Below are 18,018 nucleotides of genomic sequence, written 5' to 3' on the forward strand. Positions count from 1 at the left end.
TGATGTTTGTCATAATTGTGCAGCCCAAATGGTTTGACTTGTGATTTCCGTGCCAGCTCGAGTGTATGCTGTCATCAAAGCGAAAGAGAGATAATAAGATCCTACACTTTAAAAAAAGGATTTGTTGGGTCAACAACCATGACAATTGAAAATAAATCCCTTCTACTCAGGAATGTACATATTTATAACATTTTTAGCTTTACTTAATTTGCATTAATGTGTACAACACAAAATGTCAATTATAAGGTAAATAAAATAAATGAATAATTGTGAGTTCCTTGAACTTCTTTGGCTTAAAAATCCATAAAATTAAGATTTTAAGTACAACTAACTCAAACAATCAAGTACAGAACTGAGGATCTTGCACTTGATTAATTTAATTTAATTATTTGGGGCATTTACTGTAATTAGTTGTTATTAAGAATTCATAGAGATTGTAGCACTTTTTAGTTTTACTGATATTGTTTTAATGTAAATAGTTTGTTTTGTGTAAAGTCATCATTATGCTGATTAGGGTTCTCTTTGGTGAAGTTGGATTCTGTTCAATCCATGTAATTATTCCATGCACATGTGAATGTGCGTAGCTGAAGTGCAGCTTTATCTGCACTTTTTTGGGGTATCAAGATTAATGACTGATCTCAGTCATTATTTTAGAAACAGTAATTTAGGGGGCCTGGGTAGCTCAGTAGTAAAATACGCTGGCTACCACCCCTGGAGTTCGCTAGTTCCAATCCCAGGGCGTGTTGAGTGACTCCAGCCACGTCTCCTAAGCAACCAAATTGGCCCAGTTACTAGGGAGGGTAGAGTCACATGGGGTAACCTCCTCGTGGTCGCTATAAAGTGGTTAGTTCTCTGTGGGGCACGTGGTGAGTTGCGCGCGGATGACGCGGTGGATGACGCGGTGGATGGCGTGAAGCCTCCATACGCGCTATGTCTCCAAGGCAACACGCTCAACAAGCCACGTGATAAGATGCGCGGGTTGATGGTCTCAGACGCGGAGGCAACTGGGATTCATCCTCCACCACCCGGACTGAGGTGAATCACTACGCCATCATGAAGACTTAAAAAGCAGATTGGGAACTGGGCATTCAGATTGGGAGAAAAAGGGGAAAAAATCAAAAAAAAAAAAAAAAGAAACAGTCATTTAAATGTTAATTTGAAACCACGTGCTGCTAGTTGTTAAATCAAATTCTTGTGACATACATTTTTAAGTAAATAAAGCTGAATGAACTGATACATTTGTGTGGATCTAACAAAGGTTTTCTAGTTATGCTGACATATAATGACCATAAGATGAATCTACTTAAGTGATGCCAAAATAAATCCAACACATAATTGTTTTCAGTGTACGTAATTAAAAATGTTGTATTAAATTTGAAAAGAATGCAAACTAGAAGCATTTTAGTGGTCTTAGACTTTTGGACCCTTACATCATGTGCAAAAACTAATACTAATTGATGTTTTGGTCTTGAATACCCTTAGGTAATTTATATATTTATTAAAATAAACATACACAAACAAAAACCTGTGGTAAAGTGCATTTTAAAGCAACACTGCCTCCCTCTGAATATTACAAACACTGCAAGAGATCTCTCTATTAACGATACCATTTCATCAAGAATTAGAACACATCAAATACCCTTTGAATATATACTTGATTTCTTTATATTTTATCATTGCACTTCATTTATAAAAGACAATACAGTATTGCTATAGATTTCAAATATATGAATAAACTCCATGCATTAGAATGAGCCTTGTATTAACATTTTGTCTAGGGTAATTGCATTGTATTGATATCCTTCCTGACAGTAAAAGAGACACGAGGTAACTTTGGGACTTTTTCAAGTGTGAGATAAGATTAAAAACGGTCTCTTAGCTTGCAGATGAAAGAACCAAAGAAACTGATTTAGATGAAGTAGTGGGAGGTGCGGTCAAGTAGGGTTATATGAGATTGGTCTCATGCAGAGGTGAAAAGGCACCGGCTGAAACAAGTGTTATTGAACCTCATTTTAATCGTGCATCTCTTCCTATAGTATCAGCCCTTGCAATACTATGCTATAGTGTCACGTGCATTACTATTAAATGACATTACTATATGGCATCACTGAAAAAATCGACATCTAACAGCATGTGTCTAATAGCTCCAGAAAGTTTCAATGTAGATCTCATTTTCTACAGTTATATTACGCAAATACTTGTTAACCCATGATCAAATCAGTTACTGAATCATGTCATATTAAATAAGCCTGACAGACAGAATTTTATAAGAAACCAGGAAAATGTAATCAGCCTGTTGCCCTTTGAATAATTTATCAAAATCTTATCATGCATTACAAAAAGTACTCAAAAGAAATGGTACTTGCTGATAAGATTCTGATAAACGTATGCATATGCTGCTTTTTTCTCTGCTGAAGACACCAAAATTTACATTAAAAAACTTAATGTAGAGGTCAAAAGTACAGCAAACAGCATGAAATTGTTCTAAAATGAACTCCACAAAATCTTCTATCCCCGACACATTTCCCCACAGATGCTTGGAGAAGAAACACAATTTGGGGTGTCCAGACATATTGTGCAGTGAACATTTCTAAAACTCTAGGGTTTTGAAAAGAATGCAACTCCAAAGAAAACTCATGGATAAACCCGATACCCAAGAAAACGCCTTGTAAATGCAAAAATGGACCTCACATAAAAGACCAAACAAGGTGATTATTTTGCTGGCGATACAAAATTAAGCAACGTTGTGAATATTGCGAAGATAATAATACGTGTATCACTAGACTAAATTTTCCTGTCTCATATAAAAATGTTTACATAAAATGGCATTTGCATTTGTAGCAAAATTGCCATTTGCATTGGCAAGTTCTATTTCCGTAAATGAGTTCAAACAGTCACTTTCAATGAGTCGATTAAAAATAATTCAATAATTTGTTGTGTCATCACTCAAGAAAGTCTCCATGTGGTCTGTTTCATATATTAAGATGTTTAAAAATGTAGGTAAATGTTGTTGTTTTGTTATATCGTGCCTATATTTGAAAGTAATTAAATATTAGGGCTGTCAGTCGATTTATATTATTAGTTGAATTAATTACATCATGTGCCGGTTAATTAATTCAATTAATCACAATTAATCGCATACCAATCAGAGAGAAAGGTCCCCAAATAAAAATAGTTTAGTTTATAATATACAAAATGATTATACATTTTATATATAAGGATATAATAATTCAGATAATTCAAATACATTACATCATATACATGTATTGTGGTAGCAGACATGTTAAGCAAAATCAAAAAGTGGCTTAAAAGTCAAAATATATACACTATTGGTCAAAAGTTTTGAAACACTTGACTGAAATGTTTCTCAAGGTCTTAAAAATCTTTTGCTCTGAAGGTGTATGCTTAAATGTTTGAAATTAGTTTTGCAGACAAAAATATAATTGTGCCACCATATTAATGTATTTCATTATAAAACTAAAATTTAATTAAAAAAAAAAAGTTTTTGAAATTGATGACTTAAATAATAAAGAAAAGCAGCCAATAAGTGCCCAACATAGATGGGAACTCCTTCAATACTGTTTAAAAATCATCCCAGGGTGATACCTCAAGAAGTTGGTTGAGAAAATGTCAAGAGTACATGTCTGCAAATTCTAGACAAAGAGTGACTACTCTGAAGATGCTAAAATATAACACAGTTTTGATTTATTTTGGATTTATTTAGTCACAACATGACTATTCCATAATTTTGATGACTTTACTATTATTCTAAAATGTGAAGAAAAAAATATAATAAAGAATGAGTACATGTTTCAAAACTTTTGACCGGTAGTGTGTGTGTGTATATATATTTATATATATTTTCTTTTTTTTCTTTTTTCATATCATACTTCCCTCTGAGCTATTTCTTGTTGGTCTACGTTCTCATGCATCAGACGGGCACTTTTTGAGCGTCTCACTTTGGTTGCATTTTCAGTGCCGCTAGTCATAAGTGCTGTGTTTTTAGAATGCTGTGTCAAGTTAAATGTAGTTTGAAACGTTGAAAAAATCTTGAGATCCCTGCATTCTATTGTACTCGGTCCAGCAATCTTAGAGTGCAAAAGCGCAGCAAAGGGGTGATCGATAAAATAAAGTCTACTTTGGACAAGAGAATAGATGAAATAACATTGTCCGTTAATGCTTTGTGTGAAAAGATTACCTCAACAGAGAAAAGGCTTGACGACGCTGAGAAACGTATCTCGGATAACGACAGCTCACTGGTTCAAGTGAGTGAACGATTAGCCTGAACAGAAAGTTGCCTAAAGGCTGCACTCGAAAGATTGGAAGATCAAGAGAACAGGTCTCAGTGCTGTAACATCAAGATTATCAATCTCCCTGAAGGTATAGAGGGGAGAAATCCAAAATACTTTTTTGAGACCTGGCTATCCACACTGCTGAAGCTGGACACTAAAAAGGGCAGAGTCAAAATTGACTGTGCCCACCGCAGCACTGCACAACACCACATGGAAAAAAGGTGGTAAGCTGAGGGTGGTCTACATTCGTCTGCACCATTACGAAGATAAACGTGCCATAATGCAAAAAGCTTGGCATTTACAGCAGCTCATCTTCGAGGACCTCTCGGTGGGTGTCCAGTCTAAAAGACGAGAGTTCGGTGAGGTTTGACGAGTTGCTCGATTGGTTGGGCACATCTCAATTTTATTCTACACTGGTCTTAAAATGGGTTAATGGCAGATCCCTTTAACTCCAATCTCTTGAGAAAAAACTGCTTTTTCCACACTGTTCGGCTTACACCAATTTGTTTGTTTGTTCGGGGCCCCCGCCACGTTTCAGCGTCTCATGGATAAAGTTCTCAGACCACATACAGCATATGCTACTGCGTATTTAGACGATATTATTATTTATAGTAATGACTGGCAGCGGCATATTCAACATCTGATGGCTGTCCTGAGGTCGCTGCGACGGGCAGGGCTCACGGCCAACCCGAATAAGTGCGCAATTGGGTGGGTGGAAGTTCGGTATCTGAGGTTCCACTTAGGCCACGGGCAGGTGCGTCCCCAGGTTAACAAAACCGCAGCGATCGCGGCCTGTCCGAGGCCCAAGACCAAAAAGGAGGTGAGACATTTTCTGGGGCTGGCTGGCTACTACTGAAGGTTTGTGCCTAGTTACTCTGACGGCACCAGCCCGCTGACTGATCTTACTAGAAAGGGGGCCCCCAATCCGGTCCAGTGGACGGAGTCATGCCAATGGGCTTTCCTAAAAATAAAATCTGCGCTTTGTGGGAGGCCGCTTTTACATGCTCCTAATTTTTCTCTCCCCTTTATTTCACAGACGGATGCATCGGACAGAGGGCTGAGGGCAGTGCTCTCGCAGGAGGTGGAGGGGGAGGAGCGACCAGTGCTATACATTAGTCATAAGCTCTCGCTGAGAGAGACTAAGTACAGCACCGTGGAGAAGGAGTGTCTAGCGATCAAGTGGGCCTTCACCCTCTGTTCAGATCACGCCCCACTCCAGTGGCTCCACCGCATGAAGGATACCAATGTGCGGATCACCCGTTGGTACCTGGCACTTCAGCTGTTCAAGTTTGAGGTGATCCACAGACCAGGGGTGCAGATGGCTGTGGCTGACTTTCTCTCCAGAAATGGAGGGGGGTGGGGGGAGTTGGCAGGCCGGATGTTGCCCTGACCTGAGTCAGGCAGTGGGGATATGTGGTGATGGGGGCATGGTCATGTGTCTGTCTGTGGGAGAGAGAGAGTGGTAAGGCTCGTCACCTGGGTTATCATTATCTCTAATACCTGTTTCTTGTTGTAGTGATGGCGGAGGGAGACATAAAAAGGCGCACGAGGCGTCAGAGTGGACAGAGAGACCAGAGAGAGAGACTGTACCTGTGTGTGCGTGACAAGAAGCACTTACTCATTTGTATGTGTGATTACTTGGCCACTGAGTGTCCTTTTTGTTTTAAGTTTTGTGAATGACGCTGAAGAGTAATAAAAATACTCACGTTGACGTTTCACTGCCTCCTGACTCCTTCATTGCCTAGAGAACGAACCTGCTCCAATATATATACAGTATATATATATAAATATATATATATATATTATTATTATTATTTTATTAAAAATTTTTACTTTGTTCCTTTTGTTGTTCAAGACTGCAAAACAAATAATAATAAAAAATAAATAAAATAAAAAATTTATTATTCATATAATTAAATACACCAAATTAGCAAGTTAAATGGACCTATTAAATATAATTCAACCTTAAGCTTTTTTAGTGAACTGTGTGGAAAACATCATGCCTTGATTATAGTTGTTATATTTAAAATTTTGAATCTACTTTGCAACAATGCCTGTTAGATTCATTATTTTATTTCTTTATTTATTTGTTTGTTTTTAGCTATAACGATAAAAATATTTTAGCCCTAAACATTACATAAAAGACATGCTCTTGTGTTCAGTGTAATCAAGCAATTAATGCACCATAGTTTGTTTGTGCAAAATTGTCCCTTTTTTGCTTTTCATAGTGATGCTAAAAACTCTAAATTAAAGATATAAAAAAATAAATTCACATTGATCCAATAAATATGATAATTTAGATAAATTAGCCTATATACATTTATAAAGACATGCTTGTAGGAGAAATTTTAAGATCATTAGCAGTGCATAATAATCAGTGCAAAACACTGTAACTCAATTTGGAAAATTACAGGTAGAAAACCAAGTTATAAATATTAGGCTACAGATCCACATTGCCCTTTGGGAAGTTGCAGAACAACGAAAGGAGATCTAAATGCATAGTTACAGTAAATTATTTCAAACACAATGCCCACAATGAGTCAGTGATAGAGTGATAATGTGCGTGAGAATGTGGTTTAGCTCAGTCTGTGCTGTTTGTAGACCAGTCATATGACAGAAAGCTCACTTTGACATTTCCTTCCGACAATAGGTCTTGTAGACTCCACTTCTTTTGTGACGCTCCCATGTGATCAAACACCCAATTCAGCAGCTGGAAAAAACATTGCTAACTGATCAAGTGCACCATTAAATTCATAATTTACTCACCCTCATGTAATTCTTAACCCATGTGACTTTCTCAATTGCATTAAACACAAAACAAGTTATCTAGCAGGACTACATTTATCATCTTTTTATGGTGCTTTTATATCTATTTTTGGGCCTTCACAATACCTGGTCCTCATCCACTGTCATTGCATGGAAAAGAGTGGCTTGGACATTATGCAAAATATCTCCTTTTGTGTTCCATGGAAGAGAAAAGTCACACAGGTTTGTAACGACAGGGTGAGTAAATAATAGACTTTCAAGAGTATTTAAACATTGTTAACATAACACAAGAACATCTTCCATGTGCATACATGGAGATTGATATGACTACCAAAGGTTTTAGTACCTTCTCATCAGTGCCTCCAAAGTCTGCCTTGTACCATTTGAATATCTGGCTGAGTTTCACCTCTCTTCTTGCACTGTCAATCATGCAGCTGTCATCATTCTCCAAGAACGCTTCCGCAGCAGCACACAGCTGACTATCAATGTTCTGATGTGAGACAGGCATGATCATTTTAATCAAAAAACATAATTTCCTTCCCATTCTTAAAAAATAATGTGTAGAGGTTTACAAGTAGTATTCTAAATGAGAATAGTTGGGGCAGTAACCTGTGGTGTGTAAGTCTTGATAGGAGGGCAGCCCTTTGCACCACAGTTCAGTGCAAAATGAATGAGAGGCTCAACATCGGGAAGCGCCACCTAAATGGATAAGCACACATATCATTGATGTATTTACAAAAGGCCATCACAACTATCCTTTTATTAATCTCTGGGGCTTTTTTAGGTTAAAAATAGGTAAAAAACCAGAACATCATGTGATACTAAACTTTGTTGCTAAAAACATAAAAAAGCACTTTTCCTGATAATTTTCAATAAATTTCAGGCCAGGCAATATTCATAATTTGTCCCTTGGCATAAACAGACGCTGATATTAGAGGTAGACCAATATATCGGTTTTACAGATTAATCGGTAACGATAGTTGCTTTTGGAACTACTGGTAATCGAAAAAATATATGCCGATAGTTGCCAATATATTATTTTCATTTGTTCCCCTAATTGTTTTTATTCCTTATCAATAAACCTAATCTGGTGAAATATATACATACAAATCTGGTTAATCTATAGGCAATATAAAGCTTCATTTGGTAAATACACACATATAGAGCATTTTAACTGAGCCAAATCTCTTTAATTTCAAAAAAGAGTCCCCGGTTTATTACGGGCTTGTTTCAAGTAAAAAGTCCCGCATTATGCATCAAATCTTAACTTCTCTGGTTATTATTGGGATTTTGGTTGCATAACAAACTGCTTTTGTAAGGAGAGAATAAGATATTTTTTTAATTTTTTTATTCATAGATCGATTTAAAAAACTAACGGCCGATTAATTGGTTATCGGCCTTTTTTACCACCTCAGTTATCGTAATGGCAAAATACACTATTGGTCGACCTCTAGCTGATATTATGCATATTTATTCATTTAGCAGATGCTTTTATCCAAAGCAATTTCCAAATGAAGAATATAACGATTCTCTAAATAAATACAGTAGACTTTACAGTATACTTAAGAAATGTACTAAACAAAAATAATACTCCTTTTTAGCAACATATTGTACAATTAATTACAATAAAAAGTTATGAGTGTGCATCTTTAAAGGGATAGTTCACCCAAAAATTTTCTCATGCCATCCCAGATGTGTATGACTTTCTTTCTTCTGCAGAACACAAATGAAGGTTTTTAGAAGAATATTTCACCTCTGTAGGTCCTTACAATGCAAGTAAATGGGTGCCAAAATTTTGAAGCTCCAAAATCCAAATAAGGGCAACATATAAGTACTCCAAGCAACTCCAGTGGTTTAATCCATGTCTTCAGAAGTGATATGATAGGTGTGGGTGAGAAACAGATCAATATTTAAGTCCTTTATTTAATATATAATTTCTCCTCCCTGCTCAGTCAATGTCCACTTCAGTTTCACTTTCACATCCTTCTTCTTCTATTTTTGGTGATGGCACTCTCATGCCATCCCAGATGTGTATGACTTTCTTTCTTCTGCAGAACACAAATGAAGGTTTTTAGAAGAATATTTCACCTCTGTAGGTCCTTACAATGCAAGTGAATGGGTGCCAAAATTTTGAAGCTCCAAAATCCAAATAAGGGCAACATATAAGTACTCCAAGCAACTCCAGTGGTTTAATCCATGTCTTCAGAAGTGGTATGATAGGTGTGGGTGAGAAACAGATCAATATTTAAGTCCTTTATTTAATATATAATTTCTCCTCCCTGCTCAGTCAATGTCCACTTCAGTTTCATTTTCACATCCTTCTTCTTCTATTTTTGGTGATTCAAAGTCTTAATGCATATCGCCCCCTACTGGGCAGGAAAGAGAATTTATTGATCTGTTTCTCACCCACATATATCATATCGTGTCTGAACACATAGATATAACCACTGGAGTCATATTAATTACTTTTATGCTCCCTATAAGTGGATTTTGAAGCTTCAAAATTCTGGCACCCATTCACTTGAATTGTATGGACCTACAGAGCTGAAATATTCTTCTAAAAATCTTCATTTGTGGGGGCCTGGGTAGCTCAGTGGTAAAAGACACTGGCTACCACCCCTGGAGTTCACTAGTTCGCTAGTTCGAATCCCAGGGCGTGCTGAGTGACTCTAGCCAGCTCTCCTAAGCAACCAAATTGGCCCAGTTGCTAGGGAGGGTAGAGTTACATGGGGTAACCTCCTCGTGGTCACTATAATGTGGTTTGTTCTCGGTGGGGCGCGTGGTGAGTTGAGCGCAGATGCCACGGTGGATGGCGTGAAGCCTCCACACGCACTATGTCTCCATGGCAACGCGCTCAACAAGCCAAGCGGCTTGATGGTCTCAGACGCGGAGGCAACTGGGATTCATCCTCCACTACCCAGATTGAAGCGAGACTTAAAAGAGACTTAAAAGTGCACTGGGAATTCGGCATTCCAAATTGAGTGAAAAAAGGGGAAAAATCCCCCCAAAAAAACATTTGTGTTCTGCAGAAGAAAGAAAGTCATACACATATGGGATGCCATGAGGGTGAGTAAATCATGAGAGAATTTTAAGTTTTGGGTGAACTATCCCTTTAACAACACTTTGTCATATGAAACAAAGGTAATTTCTCAGTGAATATGTCAAGAACTACTCCAGCCAACTCAGTCAGTGAGTGATTCATTAGTCTGATTCAAACCCGTAACTTATGAGTTTGTTTTTTTATCGATGGACAATGCAGATGTTCAGGAACAATTAACAAAACCGAGAACTGGTTCTCAGTTCTCAATCATTAATACAACCACATAAGCAATCAGTATATTAATCAGCATATCATATGAATATATGAGTGTATATAACCTTGAGTGTAAACAACTCACACAATCTCCGCCTGGAATACCTGCAGTCGAGGGTCGTTCTTTGAAAAGGGCTTCAGGAGTTGTGCCACGCCCTTTCGATTTCCTCTGAGCACTCCATTTTCAATATCCTGCAGCGTGAAGACCTCACCACCAATGAAGTAGCTCACATAGTTGAAGAACTGTAAAATCAGAAGCGTCAAAAGTAAAAGTTATTTCACTTTCTGTTTTTGATCAAAACACCATAATCAAGCCACATGAATCTTTTCAGCAGTATCTTCTCTTACCCGGTACCTTTGCCATAGGTTTTTGGGAAAGCCCAGGCGCAGGTTGCCGTGGATCACGAGGGCGTTGTAGATGTTGATAAAGAAGGACAGTTTCTCTTCACGACTCAGGGACAGCAGCTCCATGCGCTGAAGTTGGATGGCTAGCTCACAGTACCGCTCGAAGTACAAGCTCTGAGACATGGCCTTGTAATCAACTGTCTGTTTGAAAGTAAAGACCTAGACAGTCGTGACACGTACCTTTCTTATTTAAAACATAATGTGGTGGAACGCTCCTCAGGTCCTTCACCCACCACAAACATCAAACATTTGAGTCCATGTAGCGTTCGTATCAGTGGCGAATCCATTTAACATGGTCTTGCATCTATTTGATATGCAGTGAGTGTGTGATGAGATGGTGAAATGGTGCATTACCTTGCCATCTTCAGAGAGGTGATCAGAGTAGAGTTTCAGAATATGATTCCTCAGCGCTTCAGAGAGGTCACAAGCTGCTTAAGGCAAGTGTCACAAATAAAGTGTATAATAAGAATGGATGAAACAACCAAACCAATGGATGAAACAAGCAAACAAGAACCATAGTTGCAGATGTACTGTGTACCTCATTCTTAGTCCATAATGTAACCAAACTAGATTTCCATTCTCTGAAGGAAATACCACTGCTTGCAAGGCAAAAATAGAATAGCGTAATCATTCAAAGTTAAGAGTTTAGTATATGTTATGCATGAATTGAATGCCCCATCAGAGCCGCTTTAAAGTTGTCTGACACTCTGCACATCTACAGTATAGAGCGAAAAAGTTCACGCCAACTTTTTCAGCCATCCTGGTTCTGGAAGTATTATTTTTTCCCATCCATTTTTTATATGAATGACATAAAGACTGTGTACTTCCCATGTTTCATAAGGGCATGAACTACAGTTCCATGAAGCATTGTGAAGGAATAAATAGAATTAAAATTGATAAAAATATTGATTTAAATAATTGATTGCAATATATGCAAAGATACAATTATTTCGGAAAATCTACAATATTCTCCTTTGCAAAAAATATATGGGATTTTTACTTCCGGAACTGTTCTCTATTGTTTTCTGTTGGCTGTGCACAAGAATCAACACATACCGTGACAGTCTTCATGTTGTTAGGGCATCTATAGATGATTTTTAAAAAAATGCAAGGAATTTAAGACCAATCACAATTCTGTATGCATACACTACCGGTCAAAAGTTTTGAAACACTTGACCGAAATGTTTCTCATGATCTTAAAAATCTTTTGATCTAAAGGCGTATGCTTAAATGTTTGAAATTAGTTTTGTAGACAAAAATATAATTGTGCCACCATATTAATTTATTTCATTATAAAACTAAACTTTAATTAAAAAAAAATAACTTTTTGAAATTGATGACTTGGACCAAATAATAAAGAAAAGCAGCCAATAAGTGCCCAACATATAGATGGGAACTCCTTCAGTACTGTTTAAAAAGCATCCCAGGGTGATACCTCAAGAAGTTGGTTGAGAAAATGTCAAGAGTACATGTCTGAAAAATCTAGACAAAGGGTGACTACTTTGAAGATGCTAAAATATAACACAGTTTTGATTTATTTTGGATTTATTTAGTCACAACATAATTCCCATAGTTCCATTTATGTTATTCCATAGTTTTGATGACTTTACTATTATTCTAAAATGTGAAAAAAAAAAAAATTATAATAAAGAATAAGTGTTTCAAAACTTTTGACTGGTAGTGTATATTCTGATAATTTACTAAGCCTTATGTTGTTCCAAATCTGAATTACTTTCTTTCTTCAGTGAGCACAAAAAGAGATGTTGGGCAGAATGTTAGCCTTAGTCAACATTCACTTTCGGTGTATGAAAAAAAGATGCAATGGAAGCCACCATTCTTCCTAACATCGCCTTTTGTGTTCCACTGAAGAAAGAATGTCATAAAGGTTTGGAAAAAAGGGTGGGTGATAGAATTAAATTTTGGGGTTGAACTATTGCTTTAAGCGGTATGAGCTGAATTAATTGCATCAATTTATTAGTAAGGGTTAGAGGTTTAAAACAATCACATGCCAGAAAGTTTGACGAATTATCAATACAGTGCTGCCCGGCAAACAACAACCAGTCAATGGATATTTTAACAAAAGTCAAGTACATGTCTACAACATTTCCAGTTATAAGACATTGTTATATTGGTAATTATACAAACTTAGAAATGACTAAAGAATCAGAGAATGTAACCACAAGCTTCACTCATTACAGACAGATTGCAGTCGCATGCAGATCACAAACACATGCAGGTCTGGAAGAGCTTATGTACAGTAAGGCCTATAAAATAGCATTTCAGAAGCATTACGGGGGAAAAGATATATGGCAACCCAAATCAAAATCACTTTATTGTCACACAGCCATATACACAAGTGCAATGGTGTGTGAAATTCTTGGAAAAGAGGAGATAAGATGCCACCACATTATACTGTAGACTATAGATTATAGACTGTAATGCACCACCAGATTATAGAATATACTCTAGATTATGAGTCTGTACTTCATAGCCAAGATAGAATAGTGGCTATGGGAAAACTTGTTCCACATACCCTTCATGGGGCTGCATGCTGCCATTTCTCCATAGCTGAGTGCTCCATTAGGAACATGCTCCAGTAACCTGAATAATGCGCTACTCTCATGAAACTCTCTTTGTCCAGTCACAGAGATCAAATGCTTACTGACCATTAAACTCTGGGCAGTTTCAACAGCTTCCTTCCTGTCTACACAATGCAATTATAGAATATTTTAGGATAGCAAAGACCACAAATCAATAGACCATCCTTTCACTGTTCACACAGAGTAAGTAAACACAAGCACTATTCTATCTAGACTAGACATATTCAGTTTCAGTTTCTACAGAAAATCATATGTCCCACACAGAATCTTTGCACTTTTTTCCCATTTTCTGCAGCCGAGTTGTGAGGGAAAATCTGTGGAATTCTACAGAACAGATTTAAAGGAGCTTTTACACTTGAGTTTTCGGTGCAACTAAAGTCTTTTTTATGTGGTCCATTTTATGATGACTACTTTGAAGATGCTAAAATATAACATAGTTTTGATTTATTTTGGATTTTTTTAGTTACAACATAATTCCCATATTTCCATTTCTATATTTCCATAGTTGTGATGACTTTACTATTATTCTAAAATGTGAAAAAAATAAAAAAATAAAGAATGAGTAAGTGTTTCAAAACTTTTGAACAGTAGTGTGTGTGTTTGTGTGTGTATATATATATACACACACACACAGGGTTGGGGAGGAACGGAATACATGTAACGGGAATACGTATTTAAAATACAAATTATAAGTAACTGTATTCCACTACAGTTACAATTTAAATCATTGGTAATTAGAATACAGTTACATTCAAAAAGTATTTTGATTACTGAAGAGATTACTTTGCATTTTATTGTCATTTGTTTCATTTAATATTTAGTCCTTTCAGATGGAAAACATTTATACATATAAATGATGCGATCCAAAGTGCATTTAAAGTTATGTAGTGAAAGTGAAACACAGTAGTGAAACACTTTCTTCTGATGTGTTACATTCATATGAGCAGACAGATAAGTTTGAAGTAAGTTTGGAGCAGAAGAAATAGAAATAAACCTTGTGTAAATTATCAGCTTTACACTAAGTTAAAATGCTATTTCTAGCCATTTTACATGCACATGTTACCAGGCACGATCATATTTTTTTTCTCAAGAAAATTCATGTTGGATCATAATTTCTTTTTTTTTTATAAGACCTTTGATATTAGGGCAAAAATCATATTCTTGATAATATTTTTTTTTTATTGGTTTCCTGTAAAAATATCTAAAAATCCTTAAAACAAGATCAATTTGATTTATCTTGTTTTAGAAACAACACTGCATAAGATATTTTGGTTTTTCAGAGAATGTATTTTAACATGTGTATTTTGTCTTACTGCACTGGCAGAGTATTTATAGTCAAAAACAAGTGAAAAAATCGACCAGTGCTGAAGAAGTAATCCAAAGTATTTAGAATACATTACTGACCTTGAGTAATCTAACGAAATATGTTACAAATTACATTTTACAGCATGTATTCTGTAATCTGTAGTGGAATACATTTGAAAAGTAACCTCCCAACCCTATAATATATATATATATATACACATACATACATACACGTTTATGAGGGCATATTTTTTCTAAACATATATGTAATGCTTTTATTTGCATACGTCAGTTTAATTAATTCATTAACAAAAGTTTTCAATCTGAATATTTAGCCTCCTACCCATAAAATTAAATCAACATCAAATTATATTTTATGTGATAATGTGTATAACTAATATAATATTAATAACTATATCAGATGTTGTATAAAAAAATAAAAAATATATAAATGCAACACAAGGGCATATTTTGCTGAATTTTATTTTAAATTTCAGGGGCATTTTTGTCACTCTTGGTGTCTTTTGACCCAGGAGTGACAAATTTTTTTGCCCTGAGCACACCTTAATTTCTGACCTGTGTGTGTGTTGATATACAGTATATATATAATATATATTTTAATGGAGCTGAGAGTAGTAGCCTACACTCTTATTGGTAGCTGAAAGCAATGTCAAATCTGCTAAAATCATTAATAAAGGAACATGCCAGGTGTCACATAAATGTCACATCCTAATCAATTCCTCCAGTGTTTTAGTTGCCCTGCTAAAAGTTCCTGTTTTATATAGAGCAATCTGAAGTAACTTACCCAAACCATTCTCTCTGCACAGCCAGTCCACAAGCTCAATGCCAGTGAAGCTGTTCCTGTACACCCTCAACCCCCTCCTGTGGCTGCCAATCACCCCGCTCCTCTTCAACTCCTCTATCATGTCCGCCTAAGCATCCCTCTCACACTTAAACTCTGTTAAAGAGGTAGTAAATAAAATTTGCAGCCAGACTAGTAGTGCAGAATCTATACAGTATATATACAGTATGTACAGTATGTATATGTATAAGAGGGATGAGGAATGATTTGAAACTATATATACAATATATATATATATATAATTTCAAATTATTTCTCATCCCTCTTATACACAATAAAAGATTCAACTGTGTAGAGATGCACTAAAAGAGGTCCACTAGATGTTAACAGGTGAACAAGGGGGGGGATGTTTTCATGTGTTTGACTGATTCCTGAAAAAGGATCTTGCTCTTGGCATCACTATAGATTGATGAGAGTGAAAATAATGACAAATTTGCATTAATTCTTGAAGAAACAGCTGGTAATACTGAAAGAGAGTTGATGACATGCAGCTAGAAAAATCCAAGAGAAACCCTTGTCAAGTTCTTTGATAAAAAGATAATAATGGCAACACAAACAGCAGTCCTTCTCTCAACACCCTAGGCAAGCAATAAGAAGGAAATAGGGAAACGTGAGAACATAATTAGCACAGTATGTAACAGACTAACCTCCATCAAGCTCACTTTCAGGGACTGGGCTGTTTTCCTCCGGTACAGGTGGAGCATCCAGGGGCACAGGTTCCTCTCTTATCAGTAAGATGAGCCGTTCCAGATGTTCAGGATCCTGAGAACACACATAAGAAATATCCTTTACTACTAATCAATCACATTTCCCAGAGGCAGATATCAGAACCAAAGCCAGAGCTTATGGATACATAGTCAGTACTATTCAAAGTCAGGTACTTTGTTTAAGTGCAGACTGTGGGACTCACCAGGTTCTGAAGGTCTTCGTTGTTTCCAACGTAAACATTATTGAAGAATATCTGTGGTGCAGTACTGCAGCCTGTAAGCTCCTTCACTTGAGTTCGTAGTTCTCTATTCTTGTTTACATCCACATCACACACGGGCAGACCTAATTTACTCAGAGTGGTTTTGGCCTGTTTGCAGTGTGGACAGCCTGGCACAGAGTACACTGTTACACGTCCCTTCATGCTGGTATTGTTATCCAACATCAAAGCACCTGAAAGCAAAAACAACGCCTAAATACATTTGACTACCACTAATAAAACGAATTAACTATCCACTAACTAAAAAAAAAAAAAAGAATACTTTTCCTTTACAAAAATATACCATGGTGCGCATGGTTACTGCCAAGATCGCAGTTACTCCAGTTATTGTTACTCCTGTAACAATATGTATGCTTAAAGTAAAGCATCAAATCTTGTAAAATGCTTATTATACAGTATATTTACATATTTTTGCAAGCTTTATTATATATTTTTCATTAGGCCTCTGCCCTATGTTCCACCATGTTGGACAAATTTATAAAGGAATTTTCTTAATGTATCAAAATTTACATTGTGAATGTTTGTCCTTTTGTATTCTGTGCATTTTTACATAACTTCCATTATATAAAGTTGACTTGTAATGTATTATATGTTACAAGTTTATGTAATGGCTGTTTATAAGAAGACTTTGTTTTTGTAACTTTACTTAAAGCAGGCCATGACCACTTACAGTATAACAGTATATGCATAACAGCACTTATACAATATTACACACATATGGCATTACAACTTCTGCAGATAAAACTGGATGGTAATTGTGTTCATGGATCATACTCTTTTAAGGTATAACTATGAATAGGTTAAGTATTATAAAAGGCCTATATTATAATGGTAGCTACAAATATTTCTGAGAAGTTATAACATTTTATAAGGTGCATTATAAGACACTGTAAATGCATTAAAATGCCTTACAATATGGGCTTCATAGAAAGTGTTGCCATTTATTCATTTTGGCAGTCACTATATGCTATACTTTAATGACTAGTATAGCCTAGTTCAAAATCATCACAATTTAATTTTTTGTAACAATAACAGATGTTAATGTACATTTTGCCGGAAAATATAGTGACCATGGACAACTTTTGTAAGGGACTCTAAAAGACAAATATCACATCTTACATGGATACAACGGCACCAGGCAGTTACAGGAAGATAATAAATCTGTCCCAGAACTAATGAGGTCAACAATATTGTTGCAAAAGCTAAAAATACAAACATAGCAACCCAGCAGATGTTATGTCACTGTATATTTTGGACTTACCTTCTCTATCAAGCTGGTTTTACATGTAGCAGTGTGCTCAGCCTCAGTCACCATAGACTCAGATAGATAGAAAGATCACATAGAAAGATGGAACATTGTTGTAGTATTGCACACTACACTGCTATTCATATTGACCCACAAAAATGATTCATCCACAGTTGCAGAATAGAGAGAGACTGGATGGGACTGCAGAGGAGCATCCTCTCACAGCAATGTGAAGTCAGCAAGT

At 36.2% G+C, this 18,018-nt stretch overlaps 1 pseudogene; it reads right to left on the bottom strand.

The window, feature by feature from the left end:
* Window positions 1-6,423: 6,423 nt before the first annotated feature.
* LOC127448560 (uncharacterized) lies at window positions 6,424-17,980 on the bottom strand (annotated as a pseudogene).
* Window positions 17,981-18,018: the final 38 nt, after the last annotated feature.

The sequence above is a fragment of the Myxocyprinus asiaticus genome, chromosome 11 (assembly GCF_019703515.2).
Source record: "Myxocyprinus asiaticus isolate MX2 ecotype Aquarium Trade chromosome 11, UBuf_Myxa_2, whole genome shotgun sequence".
Taxonomy (NCBI): Eukaryota; Metazoa; Chordata; class Actinopteri; order Cypriniformes; family Catostomidae; genus Myxocyprinus; species Myxocyprinus asiaticus.